Below are 17700 nucleotides of genomic sequence, written 5' to 3' on the forward strand. Positions count from 1 at the left end.
GCAGGGTGGCCAGTGGGGTGGCCAACCAATTTATAGGGGTGGCCATGGCCACCCCTGGCCACCCCCTGGGGGCGCCACTGATCAAGATGTTGTAAAAAAGCGAAATTCAGTTGACAGTTCATCTGTTTCAAACTCCCCAAAGCCGCTCGCATAGATGCGCACTAATCCTTATCGCGTTTTCTGATATGCGAGCCTTCTCTTCCTTTTCTCAACACACGCCTTCGATCTCACGTGTCACAAATTTTCATTTCCGATCTAGAATAATGGGAAATGTAGTTCTCCACGGTGCTTTCCGATTAGGAAAAAGGACCAAAAATGATAAAAATATGGACATAAACATATGTCTGTGCAGCGTTGCTTATTTATGAGAGCTATAAAACTCGAAGGGCATCTCCCGTTTTAGTTGGTTTATTGACTTTAAGTATAAATGAGGGTGACGCTCCACTTGCGCACTTTCGAATGATGGGTACCGCAAGCGAATGGGTGACTTACTCGCCTAAATACAAGGCTTGTAAGATGCTGTGCGCACAGGATGCATCGGTGCGTCCACCGATATTAGAAGATTAAGTTTCATGTACTTTAAAAAGAGCAGTTGTACAGCTATGTCAGGAAGCTGTAATAAAATATTTTTTTATGGAGGTAGCCATCCATTTTGTCATTACTATTTAGAACATGCCTAAAACAACTTCAAGTTAAATTGTGAAGTTAATTGCAATTAACCGTTGGATTAATCATCCGATTAGTCAATTATGAAAATAATTGTTAGTTAATTGTCTGGCTACATCAATTAAAGCAAAAAGGTTACCCATTTTGTGGGTTTAATTGTTAAAATGGCAAATATGGTTAATATGTTACAATTTGGTGAATAAATACGTGAAATTTACATTTTGAGGGTGCATCTACTGTATATTAGATTTTGCAACTTAGAAGGAGAAATATCCTTGCTGTTCAACGCCATCAAGTGTTGTCATCAAGAAAAACGACCACAAAATTTGATACATCATCAGTCAAATAGAGAAACACCAGCAAACTCCAATGTAATGAGGCACAGAAGCTCATTTGGGCCCGAGCACAGATTGGTGCGAGAGCCTTATTGGAACACGAAGGATGATGATGATGATTATTATTATTCTTTTTTGGGAGCAAATGAAAATTGCCAATTTCTAGGCCACAACATGTTAGAAAACATGAGAAATTTAGCAGATACATGCGCCTTGGCGTGAATTTCGATAATTTTGCGACTTTGCGAAAAACTTACAAAATGGCTCAACATCGCCCGTTGAATTTTTCAAAAAGGCCTTTCTTATTAGGTTTTTGTCATTGTAGAGTAATGAAAATTGGGGAGTTAATACCTTGTGCAAATCTGCACTTAAAAAGTGTCTTGGACCCGGAATCCAAACCCAACAGGAAATCGAGTATTTTGGAATGAATGTGAAATTTTTATCGATTTATAGGGTGCATATTTGAGACATTGGCGTCTTGGGAGTGAGGATGATCTAGAGGCGTCCGAAATTTCATCTGAGGCATCAGGGGAGCCTTATTGCCTGGCACGGCCAGACTGTTCTCCCTGTGTTTTTCAAACACTGAGAGTATAGTCCGGGACCCAGCCCATTAATGGCCTCTCGAGCAAGTACAAAATCAATCGACAAATCAGATTCGTTTATTTGCGTGACGTGTTCTTAACGAGCAACGTCACTCTTCCGCGTCGGAAGTCGTCTCCACAACAACACAGATTGTGAACAGGAGAGCCGAGAATATCTTCCAATCCACGGTAAAATCAGTTTTAAATTACCAAAGATACATCGACACAAGTCATTGACAACAGTCTGTCTCGCGCTAGCCATGTTGAATAAACTCCGCTCTCCTCGTATGTTTACTTCCGCGCGCAAGTCCCTTGTCCCGCCTGTCGCTGATTGGTCCACTCCGCTGTCTGTTTGCTGTGGCTTGCTCCGCCCTGGAAATTTTATCCGCTTAACAGAGATGTCTTTTTGGGGAAAAAAAAAACAAAAAAACAAAACGTAAAAGACTTATAAATATGTGTTTGGGACACTGAAACAATTAAAAACAGAACATATTTATACGTTTTTGGGAGCAAATGAGTTAACATGCTAGAAATTTCACAAAAATTTGCAGATATGTGCGGCTTGGCGTTAATTTAGATAATTCTGCAACCTTGCGAAAACCGTAACAAAATGGCTGAACATCGTCCCGTTGAATTTTTCCAAAAGGCCTCTCCTATTAGGTTTTCAACGAAGAGTGATGGAAATTGGGGAGTTGATACCTTGTGCAAAACTGCACCGTAGTCTCTTGGACCATATCCCAAACCCAACAGGAAATCAGGTATTTAGGATTGAACGTGAAAAAAATATGCAATTTTTATCTATTTACAGGGTGCACATTTGAGACCTTGGCGGCTAGGGTGTTAGTTGGCTCCTCTACAAAGTTGGTGAGACATAAAAATGACATAGGAGACTGATGAATGGGGACTGCTATTGAGGACTTTCACCGCCACATGACTCGTGACGTGCCGACGACAACATCTTGCCATCTTGGACCTATGCTCGCGTGCTTTCGTAATTTTACTCCACATGGGGAGAGAAATGGAAATTGGCATCAATTTCCGGAAAGATACGATTACCAGGCATAAATAATGAGAGGTATATTAACAAGATTACGCAGATTGGATCGACGGATCCATATTTTTTGCCAAAATCGTCATTTCAGGACATTACGGTAGCTTTCGAGCTGCCAAAGTTAGATTACCGGGACATGTATTTATAAGTACCTGACAAACTACAACCACTAAAGTTTGAAAGTCTACAAAAGCCTTGAAGGCTCTTAGTACTTCGTTGCGGGATTTGTCAAGGAGGTTTTGTCGGCGAAAAACAAATTGGATGCTTGGATCATCATCAGTAAGGTGAGTGCATTTTTTACGTAAACTGCACACGTAGATTTCAAGCGGACCCGTTGTCAGACTGGCAATGTGAAATGCATGGGACTGCAAAATAAATATTCTCATCCGTCTTTTCTATACAGTGTTTTGAATTGTTCCACTTTAATCCATCAGGCACTTTTATTACAACAATTTGCAGTATTTAATTATAAATTGCGTACTTTTTCATCTGTTAATGCTGTTATTAAATTCATATTGTGTTATTTATTATAATATGATAATATAATTTTGCTTTAGGTAGCAACACAATCTCATGTCTTAATGGCAATAAATGCTAGTCTATTTTATTTTAACGCCAGCCCAGCGCCTCGCCGCATGTTCCTGACCCAGTATGCCTGATATGAATTTATTGTCGTAACGAATCCTAAACTACTTCAAATCATTTCAGGTTCATCATTCTCAACGTTTGAGTGAAGCACCACTGCAGCTTTGTGTTGCCATAAAATCAGAAGTGATACTGTATGTAGTAATATGTGGACATTGCACATGCATGACAGGATTGGGGGAAACCTGCTTCTGCAACACTTTTCGCTGTCTATGCTGCTTTGAGGATTCATGCTGGACAGATATGCGCATCTTTACCGAACGGCTGGCTTAAACCTTCTGTTCACAACATGCCTTACTTGGAGGCCCATGAAATAGACTTAACCAGTCCATCGAAATAAGTTCGAAAAGCATCTGGTTGGACTACACGCAAGGTGCATGAGAGGACAACATCAAAACAAAAATTGCAGGAGCAGCCACAGTGAATTAATCAGGAAGCATTCTACCAAAATCTGCATTATAGTGGAGCTAAGTCCGCTGTCCTGTCTATCTTGATGCTTTGGGCTGAAGACTTTGTATCAAAAACTGTTAAACTCACATTGCCAGAGCCTCTCCCCAGCGTCTATCATGCGGATCATGAGAAATTACAGAATGAAGGCCTCTTTTCAAAAGCTGCGGAAATCATAAATGGGGTGAACATTTCTGAGGAACAGTTAACTACTTTTCTGCTTGATTTAAGTTATTCTGAGTCCTTTTATGAAAATTAAAAATAATGTTTTTTTTTCCCTTCAAGATCAGTGCAAATGAGAAAGACACCAGGAAACAATCTGCCTCCTCATCTTGGTCTTGACATTGTGCGTAAATTACTGCGAGTAACATCAAGGCTGCTTCCAGGACCAAAGCCAATAGTCCTTCAAAATCCCTGATCAAACAAGTTTGCTATCTTGAGTCAAGACTTTCAACCAATGCAACAAGGTACAGTTCATTTTTACCTCATTAATATGTATTTTTTTGGGTGGGGGTATATTTTGGTTGCTATTCATCATTCATCATCTGTTGTCAGTTGCAGTTGAAACTGTGTCAGAAACTGCAGCTCAACTGTTGATCAGACGTTGGTGGATGTCAGTTATTTTGGCAGTGAAAAACGTCAACATTGTGTCACAGATGTTAGTGGAGAGCATGAGAAGGGGAAGAGGATCGGTCAGTAATGTTGGTGAGGACCGAAAACAGAATTTTGTAATTATGATTAACTGCAATGACTGAAGTAGTAGGCAGATTTACCTGCATTGATTTTGCATTTGTAGAGAAAAAGATGATTTCTGTACATTTCCCTGTGAAGTGAGAGACCAGTTTTATTGTAGTGGCGTTCCAATTGATGGTTTCAGGACTTGAGTAGACGGAGGACAGGGGTGAACCAGGGAGTGGAACGGGTGACAGAAGAACATATTTTATCAGGAGTGTGGTGGTTCAGAAGAGAGTGGAGATTGGTGTTGTAATGGGACACGAGGTCATCGGGTGAGCTGTTGATTACTATAGGAGGGAGGTTATCTACTAGTTTATTAGCAGAGAGAGCTTGGGTTTTAATATTCATAATTTTACGGAACGAAATTGACCAAGGGAGGATAATTTTGGACAGGGAAAGCTTGAGATTCAAAGTAACAAGTTGGTGATCAGAATACGGTAGCGAGTGGGGTTTACAATTGGAGGTGTGGTGCTGAGGCAACAGACCAGATCCAAAATATGTCCTTTTTTGTGTGTGGTGAATTGGATGTAATGGATAAATTTGATATGTTACATTTTTTGGATTTACTGTGTTACGGGCAAAATAGTGACTGTTTATTCTGACACTAACGATTCTTTGAATTGGACATCCAGCAGTGGGGTGCTGTTTTAATACGGGGGAAGTAGAACGTGTTGCCGCGGGAAGCAGGGGGCGAAGTGGTGCTGTGACTGGGGATGTCACTGGGAGAGTGTTTTTGAATTTGGGCATTCCTCGGAGTTGACTGGGGGTAAGATTTCCAGGGTGAAGCATGCTGCGCCGTGCACCTGAATGAATTATTAGCACAATGAGTAGTCATCTGGGCTGAAGGTAGTGCGCAGATGGGGGTAATGGGGATCCGGGGTAAGTTTGTGACACTCGGGATATCAAATCTATTTTTTAACTCAATGAAAGTTGCTGACCGGTTTTGCCGAACCGAGGACCACAGTTGTTGAAAAGAAGTGGCGCTGTTTACACTGTTACGATTTGAATTTTGAATGAAGCATACCTTTGTCGCTCGTTTTGGCTGGGCACCACACATGAGCCATGGATCAACATGGCGGGGCAACGGAGCCAAGCTGGAAGGCGGCAGTCGTGATTCAATCGTTCGAGCTCTGCGATCTTTTGAGACTTGTGGAGGTGGGCGTTACGTGGTTGGAGTAAGCTAGCAGTGTGGTCGTACGCTAAGTGAGAGACAGGGGTGAGGCTTGTGCACAAGGACTCCAAAAGAGGGGTCCACGCCGTTGAGAAAGTGGGCCACGTAAGGGTTGTCTTGGTTTTACAGAAAACAACACTTACCGGTGTGGGCTCGATGAAAGGAGATGGATTAAAGATGAGGCGAACTAGCCGATGGGCGAGCTAGCTTAAACTGGCCACCTGAGCAGGTGCTTGGCGTCCAAAATTTAGAACATAACGACAAAATATATGCACTTAAAATTAGACACCCTGTTTTCTTGTGCAATCAGCGGAATTGATCGAGAGCCAGAACAGTGGGCAGAGTTTCCGGGTAAACTGAGTTTATTATTATATTTTTTGAGGGGGTTAGTTTTTGGAGTGCACTTTAATCAGGGGCAGAAATTTGAATTTACCAAAATTAGTTGCAAAATTGGTGGAATGCTATCAGAATTTGATGTTTACAATCTTATCTGAAATAATCACATACTGTCCATGTAGTGACAAAAATTGTGTGTTTTTTTTAGAAAGGATTTGTTTTATTTACCATCTCACTTTCCCATCATAATTCAGTAATGCAATTGGCCTATTGTTGATGACGTTTCAATTTGGGTGTTGCAGTATGATGATGTGCACAGGTGCAACAGTTTTGTTGTTGTTATAACGGATCGACGTCTTCGCCAAAAGAGCTCTCCTCGTGTTTTTGCCTCACGAAACGTTTTTTTTTAGCCCACACACAGTTCACACATTTGTGTCACAAAGAGTGAGATAGGCAATAGGCACCATCTTGAAAGAGAAGGAAGCCATTGAAGCAGTAACACTTTTGAAAAGTGTGACTATCCTTTCATGGAAGAGGAGTCTCATGGAGTTTCATGATGATATGGAGGGACTTCTCTGGATTATGGAAAAGGAAATCACTGGCAACACAATCACCAAGACGGTAGTCTGCAACAAAGCCAACACCATTTCCGATTTTGTTAAAGAAGAGGACATCGCCTCACTCGAAAGGTAAGATTTTTTTTTCCCTTTGCATTATGTTTTATTATCTGGCTCATTCCAGGTATTAACAGTTACATTTGTATATGAAATTATACAAATGTGTTTGTTGTTGTATTTCGGTTTTACCCTGATTGAAAAATTTAATGTGTAGTTTCAGTAGTGCTTGGAACAGATTTGGGCATTTATATGGAAAATGCGTCTCTACTTACGGAATTTTCAGGTTACGGACTACTTCCAGAAGCAATTGATTTCGCAAGTAGAGGTACCACTGCTAAAGGTTGGTGTTTGGTCCAAGATGGGAGTACACCATTTTGCAGTGTGCACTGTGAAATTGATGAAGGATGGGGTGATTTGATGGGGATCTGAGTGATCTGGCGTGCTGCTTTGGAGGAGCTGCAGTTTCTGGAGGGACTTATTTGGGAGATCGAAGAGCAGTGAGTTACAGTAATCGAGCTGGGAGGTACAAGAGTGGAAGTGGTATGTCGGGTGAGAGAAGGGAGGAGGTGAGAAATATTGCGAAGGTGGAAGTACGCTGATCTGGTGATGTTATTGATATGGGAGTGGAAGGGTAGCGTGCTGTCGAGGATGACACCCAGACTCTTAACCTGAGTGGGAGAGATCGGTACATCGTTCATGGTAATAGAGAGGTTATTGTCATGAGAAAACATGGTGGTGGTGTCTACAAGGAGGACTTCTGATTTTGAGCTGCTGATAAGAAGAAATTAGAGGAGAACCAAGAGTTAATGTCTTCTAAACAGAGGGTGAGAGAGGAGGCTGCGAGGGCAGAGGTTGGTTTTGGGGAAATGTAGATCTGGGTGTCATCCGCGTAGCAGTGGAAGTGAATGTTGTGTTTGCAGAAGATGGAACCGAGGGGGAGAATGTAAATGATAAAGAGGATTGGCCCCAGGACAGAACCCTGGGGCACGCCAGCGGACACAGGGAGGGATTTTGAGTTGTGGAGGCCGAATTTGACAAATTGTGTGCGGTCAGATAGGTAGGAAGTGTGCCAAGAATGAGGTGTGTGGGTGATACCAAGGGAGGAGAGCCGGTAGAGAAGGATTGTGTGCGAAATGGTGTCGAAGGCGGCAGTGAGATAAAAAAACAAAAACGAGGATTGATAATAAACAGAAGTCAGAAGCTATGCGGAAGTCGTTTGTAATTTTAAGTAAGGCTGTTTCAGTGCTATGGAGGGAGCGAAAACCAGATTGACACTGCTTGTGGATGTTATGGGTAATTAGGTGGTTATGGAGTTGGGATGCAATGGTTTTTTCAAGAATTTTGGAGATGAAAGGTAAGTTAGAAATGGAGCGGGGGTTATTGAAATTGGTGGGATCCAAGCTGGGTTTAAGAATGGGCGTGATGGAAGCAGTTTTGAGAGATGTGGGAACTGTACCGGATATGATTGAAGAATAAATATTAGTGATTAGGGGGACAGGTGAAGACAGGATTGGATGAGATCAGTGAGAAGCGAATCGATAAGACAGGTAGGATTTAATAACAATGTCACAGATAGCAGGGATTGAAGGAAGGGTAAAACTGGAGAGGGAGCTGTTGAGAGGAACATGAAAGGCAATAGAGTCAGACCCAGAAACTGCAGCTCCTTGGTAAGTCAGGGATCGGTGAATGTCAGTAATTTTTCTGGAGAACAATGTCTGGATTTCAACACAAAAATGAACAGAGAGCATGAAACGAGGGAGTGGATCGTGGTGCTTAGTGATCTTGGTGAGGAGAGAATACCAGATTTTAGAGTTGTGCTAATTTGCTGTAATGAGATCGGAGTAGTCAATTGATTTAGCTGCACTGATTTGATCCTTATAGAACGCCAGTTGATTATTGTACGTTAATTTGTGTATTGACAGTCCAGTTTTCTTGTAAAGACGTTTGAGCTGACGGTTTCGTGACTTAAGTAGTCGAAGAGCAAGGATATACCCAAAAACTTTCATCCGATTGCTGATGTCCAAAGCCGATTTTGTGAGCTGATATTTGAGGCCAATATAGATTCTTTAAGCACGTAAATTATGAATTTGAAGCTGTAGAAGCAATCAAAAAAAAAAAAAAAAAAAAAAAAAAAACCACTTCAAATTTAAAATGATGACCTGAGACTTAAAGGGTTAATTTGGTCTAGTGCTACCAAGCTAATGAACGCAGCACTTCTTTTATGAAAGAACAGTACATTATTTTCAAATAATTAAACTCACCAGGATGTCATGAAGAGCTGTAAACAAGAAAGATTTAGTCAGGGTTTACCGAAAACAAAATTCTTGGCCGAAAACGAAAACCAAATATTGGAAAAACTTGGCCGAAAACCGAAAGGCTGGAAAATACGCATCTGTACATTCATTTTTTAATATTTTATTTCAGTATTATCCGATTAATGCCTTTTGCCTTGGCAAAGGTTCTACGACCCTGGAAGCTAGAGAAATTTAGTTTGAAAGGTGTCGATTCTGAAAGCCATGATAAATCTCGCGATTATATCATTGAAAATTGTTGTGAAAAATGGTAAAGGATAGCGTAATGCTATACTTCCGTAAATGGGGTGCTAGCGTGGCTTCTGTAAATTACGTCAATGGGCAGAGGCTGGCAGCAAGGAGCATCCCTGTTGCTAACGTGTTGCTATGCTGGTAACTCAAAAACTACACGGTCAATTCCAGTTTTGTTTAGATGGGTTTTGAGACAACGAATGATGTATTTAATGAAATTTCATTAAGTGATACGCCTTAGAGTTGAACTGGTTATTGGCCCTTTCAGTCAGCTGTCTGCCTGTTATGCCTTTCAACTCTCTTTTTTGGCTCATTTCAATTTTGTTTTTAATTTCTCAAGCATTATCCTGTGATAGATCAGAAAAATGGGATAGAATTAGTGTTCAAATGTTAGTTATTTTGTTAAGATAAATGTGAGCATCAATTGATGAATACTGTGGCAAGCTGTTGGAAAGTTTTCATTGTTGTCTCCAGACCAGTGATTGTGTTAGTGCAATGTCAGTTTGACAAACTGGAAACGGGAAGGAGGCAGTAGAGAAGGTCTGGTTGATATGTTGGGTTAATTGAGCAAATGTTGCTCAAAGGGCCTTTCAGTACAACATTTGAACAACAATAATGTGTGTGGATTATTATTGGAAATCCCTCATTGAAGTTTCTGCACCTCTAAGAACCTTGAAATGCTAGTAAATACGTTAGATTATTGCTACCTTCCTATTGGACCAACATAGGTCACATGACCCAAAGAGCCTTGCATTTTTCAAGCTCTGATTATATTTCAAGGCTGAAAAATGAGGTGGTTTTCCCTGTTATTATAGTAAATGTGTGTAGTCGCAGTTTTTCTGTGTAAAGTGTGTAGCTGTCGTCATTTCCGCGTGTGTCACCATTACTTAAACTCATTTTGTGTGGAATTAAGTCGCCTTTCGTACCGATTCGCAGGTATCGCTTCTCGGCCTTTTGGCTAAGATCAAGTGTAGTATCTGTTCTTATCAGTTTAATATCTGATACGTCCCCTATCCGGGGACCATATATTAAATTGATTTTTGGAACTGGGAGATGGAATAGGGGCTTGCTCCGTCCACTCCACGCATCGACCTGGTATTGCAGTACCTCCAGGAACGGTGCACTCCCTCTATTGGCGAAGAAAATGAATGATTGATTGAGTTCCGACCTTATTGGGCTCGTCTAAAAAAAGTTATCTTCTTGACTAATTTAAGTAAAACAATGTCCCAAATGCTTTTCCACTCCCCAAAGTTTCATGAAACTGTTGTGTAATCTTGTTTGCTCTGCAAAGCATGTAAGTAGTATGCATTCCTGACCAAACGACGATGAAAGGAAGTGAATGGGATGGGGTTTCAGTTTTGAGTAAGTTATGCTCATTTAAAAAGAAGCTTTGCCTTTTAGTAGCGCATATGCATTCAGAATGTATGAGAACAGTCTGTTGAAGATTTGGAATTACGCAGTTGTACTCAGCAAAGACCCATTAAATCATTGAGATGAAAAGAATCGCTGTCACTGTTGCTGCAGCGGGATTGGCTGGTCAGGCTGACAGGAAACGCCCCACTGGCTTGTAGCGCTTTAGACCATGTGCTAAAATGCCATCACGGATAATCTTGTAGCCTGTTCCGTCATATTTTCAGCAGTACACTCTTGTTTCTCTTCAGATCGTATAAATCTTTCGCCTTTTACTAAAGATTTCCGTGGGGAGGAACAACAAGAGTTTTATTCAATTTTTTGATGCTCTGCGAAAGCGGAGCTTCTTTTCAATGTTAAAATACAAATGATTGCAAGTCCTTGAAAAAAGGTCAAAATGCTTAGATTCAGTACAGTAACTTGTGATGGGCGATACCAATGAGTTTGGATTTGATCCGATACCAAGTAATACCAAGGCCAAATATTGCGATCCCGATCCGATACCGGAAGTTCATATTTTTTTATATATATATATATATATGTAAATATATATATGTGTTTATACAACCCTGCAGAGTTCTCAGCCATTCTGATATCTAATGTACAACAACAGCAAGCACTCAAAATCATATTTTTTTTTATATATATATATATATATATGTATATATATATATATATGTGTTTATACAACCTTGCAGAGTTCTCAGCCATTCTGATATCTAATGTACAACAACAGCAAGCACTCAAAAACTAATAAAAGTCTCTTTGTGTCAAACATGCATTGCAATGGAAAAACTGCTGCTTTTAATAACTAGCAAAGCAGTTTCCCTACAAACTCACAAACCAATCCATCACAACAAAATCTGATTGGTCAGTCTCACTCTTTAAACATGACCCTTAAATTCATACGCACAGAAAATTTCCCTGCTACACGTTGTATTTGATCAAATTTTAATCTACCTAAGTTAAATATTTTGAATCTAATTAAAGAAAGAATTAATAGTAGCATGTTACCGCCATCTGATGATAGATCATTAAAAACAAATCCAATAAACAATAATCACTTGCAATTTAAAAAAAAAAAAAAAAAAAAAAAAGGAATAATAGCTAATGTTAGAAATACAGTAAGGGGAGATGTGTGTATTTAAAATGTTAAGTAATAATTCATATATTTTTTTTTATACCCAACTTGCTTGTAGTTCACTTGACTATCCTATGGAATGTGATGTGGGCTGATTTGTCCTCATTGTATCAAAAACTACTAAAATGGAGACTCACATTTAGGTTACAGTAATACTTCACTGTCGAATATGTCACTATGGTCATTTGACTTTTTTTATATAATGCGGTATGAACTTTGCTTTTCGCAAACAAGATTTAGCTATAACTTTCCATTACAAAGCATATTCAATAGTGCTGCAAAGTTCTTTTTATGTGAGATGACAAAAACGCCATATTTATCGTTTCATATTGCACATCAGCCACTAATGCTTATATCGTCTCTGATTATCTATTAGCACCTGCGTTACCTGGATAAGTCCTGCCTTTCGCAATCGCCCCTTCTAAAGTACTTTGCTTTGCTTCGGCGGCATGCTCTTGTCTTTTCTCGTGTCCTCCTCGGCTTGAGCGGCATGTTTTTCATTTAATTCGTCGTGTGCTTCGGGATGCATGTTTCTTAAGTGTTTCGTGAGGCTTTTGGTATAACCAGAATATCTGACAGTTTCGGCACAAACTGTGCACTTAGCCTCGTTGCTATTTATTGAAATGAAATATGTCCAAACCAGACTTCTTTTTCGTTCCGTCGTCAATACCGCAGCCATATGCTACCAGCCTACCAGCTTCCAAATGTTTGTTGGGGCTGTGTTGGTGCCTCGTGAGAGGGGCGGAGGAAAAGCATGCTGATCGATACGCAGGATAGGGACGTAAATGGGGGCGGGAGCAGACGCCGGTGCACTGCTTATGTGCGTGCATTGCTTACGTGCGTGTAGAACGCGAAAGGGAAAAGTAGTACATAAAGTGTGCACAAAAATATAGCCAAAAAATAGACAAAGAACATAATAATACTGTATATTAATTCCAAATATCGATACTTTTGCTTGGGGGTTGATACCCAAAATTTAACGCGATGGATTGAAATATCGATATTTTGGTATCGATCTGCCCATCATTAACAGTAACTCTTTTACATGGTGAACTTGGTTGGAAAACTCATGAGAATGAATTTTCCTTCCAAACATATTATATTGCTTTGGGAAATGGAGACATGTCGTATTTTGTCAACTGACTGGAAAAATAATCGTCAATTAGTCAACTAGCAAGTAATGGTATGTGGCTGCCCCACTCAGAAACCTACAGTGCTAGGGTCAGCTTCTTAATGCAGGCTTTGGCTAACATTTTCAAAGAACAGAGGTCAACTTTGTTTGAAACGTTACTTTTGCTTTATTAATGTGTATTACATTTATTAGAAAGAAAAGTAATTTCGAAGGTTGATGTGGAAAGCTGACAGTAGTTAATTTGCTTTTTAGTACAAGATTTGAACAATAATTTGTGTGGATAATTATTGGAAATCCCTCATTGAAGTATTTGCACCTCTAAGAACCTTGAAATGCTAGTAAATAGGTTAAGATTATTGTTACCTTCCTATTGGACCAATGTAGGTCACATGACCCTCTGAGCCCTGCACTTTCCAAGCTCTTAATATATATTTAAAGTAGGGTTGTTCCGATCATGTTTTTTGCTCCCGATCCGATCGTTTTAGTTTGAGTATCTACCGATCCCGATATTTCCCGATCCGATTGCTTTTTTTTTGCTCCCGATTCAATTCCAATCATTCCCGATAATTTTTCCCGATCATATACATTTTGGCAATGCATTAAGAAAAAAAATGAATAAAACTCGGACAAATATATACATTCAACATTAGGGGTGTGCAAAATTTCCGATTCTTAGATTATTCGCGATTCGGCCGTGGAAGATTCGAGAACGATTCACAAACATCCAAATTCCGATTATTGAAATATGCCAAGTAAAGCGGAAGTACAACACACTCAGCGCGCCGCGCGGTCTTCGGGGCGCAACGAGGAAGAACGCAGCGAGAGTAGCTAAACATCATGCTTCTCATTACCCGGCCCCTCGGGTAATGCCAATGCTCAACTCACGGCTCTAGCTCAACTCATGCCAAGAGATAAAAAAAACACAACAACATACCTGACTGCTGCCGAAAAGCTGCTACAAAGGACGTCATCCACATAAAGTAATGGTAGATATAATTTATATATGACTAGATGGACCATTGATTCGGTAGCGTGAGCAGCACATCTACAAAAAGATGGCTTTAAGATGGCGGCCGTTTAACGGCCGCCATCTTAAAGCAGTACACTTCCCTGCAAGGCTGTTGTAGCGAACCTTCCAAGCAAACCTAATTAACTTTTTATCTAAAATACTCCTACATCGGTAAAATATTGACTAGAATCTATCTTTATAATAGTTTTAAAACTTTCACATGTCGAAAGTAGACAAAAGGGAAATTATGGAATAACGGGAGCAATTTTAACAACTTTAATAGTTGATTCACAACATTAAATTAATTGAATGTAGTTTAAAGCTGCTGTTACAGAATGGGGACTGGAGTTTTTTTATTTACTGTTATTTTTGTATATTTGTTTACTGCTATATGTTAACTTGATACTGAAATAGTAGTTTGGTTTAGCCTGAGAGGATTTTTGAACAATTTTCGATCTAATGTACAAAACATTTAATGTTAAAAAAAAAAAAAAAAAAGGAGGGGGGGTGCATCAATAATCGTTTTATAATCGAATCGGAGCCTCTGAATCGTAATCGTAATCGAATCGTTAGGTGCCCAAAGATTCCCAGCTCTATTCAACATACAGTACATAAGTACTGTATTTGTTTATTATGACAATAAATCCTCAAGATGACATTTACATTATTAACATTCTTTCTGTGAGAGGGATCCATGGATAGAAAGACTTGTGACTGTATATATTGTGACTAAATATTGCCATCTAGTGTATTTGTTGAGCTTTCAGTAAATAATACTGTAGCCATGTCCAAATGCATGATGGGAAGTGGAACCATGACTGTGCGTAGTGCTACCAACTGATATATCTTCTCTGCGTTGGGAAAAATCACAAGGTGTTAAGAAAAAGATCAATAACTACCTTGCTTACATTGCTTCTCATGATATATTTAATTGTAGGGAGAGGTACTGTAAGGCTTTAGCCAATTAATAAAAGGCTCCAAATACTGCCAAAATTTACTCTACTCATTTTATGCTGCCTTTTATCTCTCTGTTTAGGTAAAACAGCGTCATTACAGATGGAGCGCGACAATGTGTGAGTGGGTCGTGCAGCCCGTGATTGGAATGAAGTTGGTAACCCGACCTTTAGCCTAAACTAAAGACTCTGGATGAGTGTAACATATTATGTCTGAAACGTTAAATACAATTAGAAAACGATTTGTTTAAAAAAAAAAAAACAATTAAAAAAAAGGCATGGCCGAGATTTTTTTGCCGATTCTCATACTTTGAAAATGACGTGATCGGCATCCCGATCGATCGGGACATCTCTAATTTAAAGGCAGGAAAAAAAATCGTTTTCCCTGTTACTATAGTAAATGTGTGTAGTCTGAGTTTTTCTGTGTAAAGTGTGTAGCTGTCATCATTTCCGAGTGTGTCACCATTACTTAAACTCATTTTGTGTGGAATTAAGTCGCCTTTCGTGCTGGTTTGTAGGTATCGCTTCTCGGCCTTTTGGCTAAGATCAAGTGTAGTATCTGTTCTTATCAGTTTAATATCTGATACGTCCCCTATCCGGGGACCATATATTAAATTGATTTTTGGAACTGGGAGGTGGAATAGGGGCTTACTCCGTCCACTCCATGCATTGACCTGGTGTTGCAGTACCTCCAGGAATGGTTCACCCCCCTCTGCTGGTGAAAAAATTAATGTCTCTCTTTGAGCTCTGATTTGATTGGACTTGTTTAAGAAATTATTTTCTTGACAAGTTAAGCAAAACAATTTCCTGCCGTAAATGCTTTTCCACTCCCCAAAGTTTCATGAAACTCTTGTGTCGCCATGTTCTGCAGAGCAAACAAGTAATGGCGTACTGCAAGCAACACGTCACTTCCGCTCATTAATATTCATGGCATTAGCTACTGTTGCTAAGCTGGGACAAAGCTAGGACAAGCCACCGTTTGTCCCTAAAAGGAAATGAATGGAAATCGTGTACGAAGGAGATGTTTACAGCGCTACACCTACCAATTCTCTCCGAAAATGATGTGCCTGGTGCCAAATTGACTGGCATAGATGTGGAAGAACATCAAAATGTTCAGTTAAAGAGATGGCTTTAGTGTCGAAGGCTGAAAAAGACGAAAAAAACGAGCCGACCTAAGCATAGCTTTAGCTTTTTTATCGACGCGACTGACAATTACATTCTCCGGTTTCAACAAGCTATCCTTTACCATCAGCCCTGTCTTTCTTATATATCCTCTGGTTGTCCTACGTCTCTTACCGTTCTTGGGGGTAATTTAGTTAGCTTTGTGTAGCGGTCGCAAATGCTACTCAGTGACAGCCAACGAACACTTTTAATTTTTTCATTGCTAACACATCTTAATCCTATAATTTCTTTACACTTCCCCCTTACTAAAGTTGTTTTTTTATATATATATATATAACAGAAACGGTAACAGTGGCAGTCAGATACCAATGTAATTCTTTTGAGGTCATTCATTGTCAGACAGAAGCAGTACGGCACAACGTTACGCTAAAAAAAGAAGTTAAAAATATAAAAACGTCTTACCTCTTTGTCCTCTGAAAGACCATGTCAACCCAACATAATGTTTACTGCACATGAAACGTGAATGGATTCGCCGAGCTGGTGTTAAAGTCTGCGCAAGTTGATTGGTCTTCACATTTTTTCCTCCTGAGTTTTTGGTTTCCGGGAACGTATGAAGAAAACATCCTTCATGGTCGTAATGTCTAGAGTCGTTTCTACAAGTTCCAAAAAAGCAATGCGTGATCGGCATGTTTGTTTTTGAAAGATTACCGGAGAAAAGTAGCACTTTTTACGTTGAGTCTATGCGAGGGCGGGTCTATAATGTCCCACTTCGGCTTTACTTCCGCTTTACGATGCGACGTCACGGTCTAAAAATAGCCTGCGTGCGGTTCGCCATTAGGAGTGTGCATTCCTGACCAAACAAGGTAAAAAAGGAAGTAAATGGGATGGGGTTCCAGCTTTGAGTATCTTATGCTCATTTAAAAAGCAGCTTCGGCTTTCAGTAGCGCATGCACATTCAGAACGTATGAGAACAGTCTGTTGAACATTTGGAATCATGCAGTTGTACTCAGCAGACGCATTAAATCATTGTTATGACAAGAATCACTGTCACTATTGCTGCAACAGGATTGGCTGGTCAGGCTGACAGGAAACGCCCCAGTGGCTTGTAGTGCTTGAGACCATGTGCTAAAATGCCATCGAGGATAATCTTTTAGCCTGTTTCGTCACATTTTCACCAGTACACTCTTGTTTCTCTTCAGATCGTATAAATCTTTCGCCTTTTACTAAAGATTTCCGTGGGGAGGAACAACAAGAGTTTTATTCAATTTTTTGATGCTCTGCGAAAGCGGAGCTTCTTTTCTATGTTAAAAACAAAATGATTGCAAGTTTCTGATAAATGCTAACAATGCATTTATTCAGTACAGGAAGTAACTATTATATGTGTTGTAAGTAGTTGGAGAACTTGTTAAAATGAATTTTAATTAAAAACATCTGATTTTGCTTGGGGAACCGTGACATGTCCTATTTTCTCAACTGACTGGAAAAATAATTGCCGATTAGTCAACTAGCAAGTAATCGTTTGTGGCTGCCCTACTGGGAAACCTACAATGCTTGGGTCAAATTTTTAATGCAGGCTTTGGTTGACATTTTCAAAGAACAGAGGTCAACTTTGTTTGAAACATTACCTTTTGTTTATTAATATGCATTACATTTATTAGAAAGGTAATTTCTAAGGTTGATGTGGAAATTTGACAAGTGTTTATTTGCTTTTCAGTGCAACATTTTAACAACAATGATTTGTGTGGAATTGGAAATCCCTCATTGAAGTATTTGCACCTCTAAGAACCTTGAAATGCTAGTAAATAG

The 17700-nt window shown here is 39.7% G+C and overlaps 4 non-coding genes across 4 annotated transcripts; all 4 read left to right on the top strand.

The window, feature by feature from the left end:
* Positions 1-10065: 10065 nt before the first annotated feature.
* LOC130918116 (U2 spliceosomal RNA) lies at positions 10066-10256 on the top strand. The gene has a single exon (XR_009063571.1). It is a non-coding gene; the product is annotated as a U2 spliceosomal RNA (small nuclear RNA).
* A 512-nt stretch (positions 10257-10768) lies between these two features.
* Positions 10769-10882, top strand: LOC130918185 (U5 spliceosomal RNA). Its single transcript, XR_009063636.1, has one exon. It is a non-coding gene; the product is annotated as a U5 spliceosomal RNA (small nuclear RNA).
* A 4410-nt stretch (positions 10883-15292) lies between these two features.
* LOC130918176 (U2 spliceosomal RNA) lies at positions 15293-15483 on the top strand. Its single transcript, XR_009063629.1, has one exon. It is a non-coding gene; the product is annotated as a U2 spliceosomal RNA (small nuclear RNA).
* A 1590-nt stretch (positions 15484-17073) lies between these two features.
* LOC130918186 (U5 spliceosomal RNA) lies at positions 17074-17187 on the top strand. Its single transcript, XR_009063637.1, has one exon. It is a non-coding gene; the product is annotated as a U5 spliceosomal RNA (small nuclear RNA).
* Positions 17188-17700: the final 513 nt, after the last annotated feature.

Source organism: Corythoichthys intestinalis, chromosome 6 (genome assembly GCF_030265065.1).
Source record: "Corythoichthys intestinalis isolate RoL2023-P3 chromosome 6, ASM3026506v1, whole genome shotgun sequence".
Lineage (NCBI taxonomy): Eukaryota > Metazoa > Chordata > Actinopteri > Syngnathiformes > Syngnathidae > Corythoichthys > Corythoichthys intestinalis.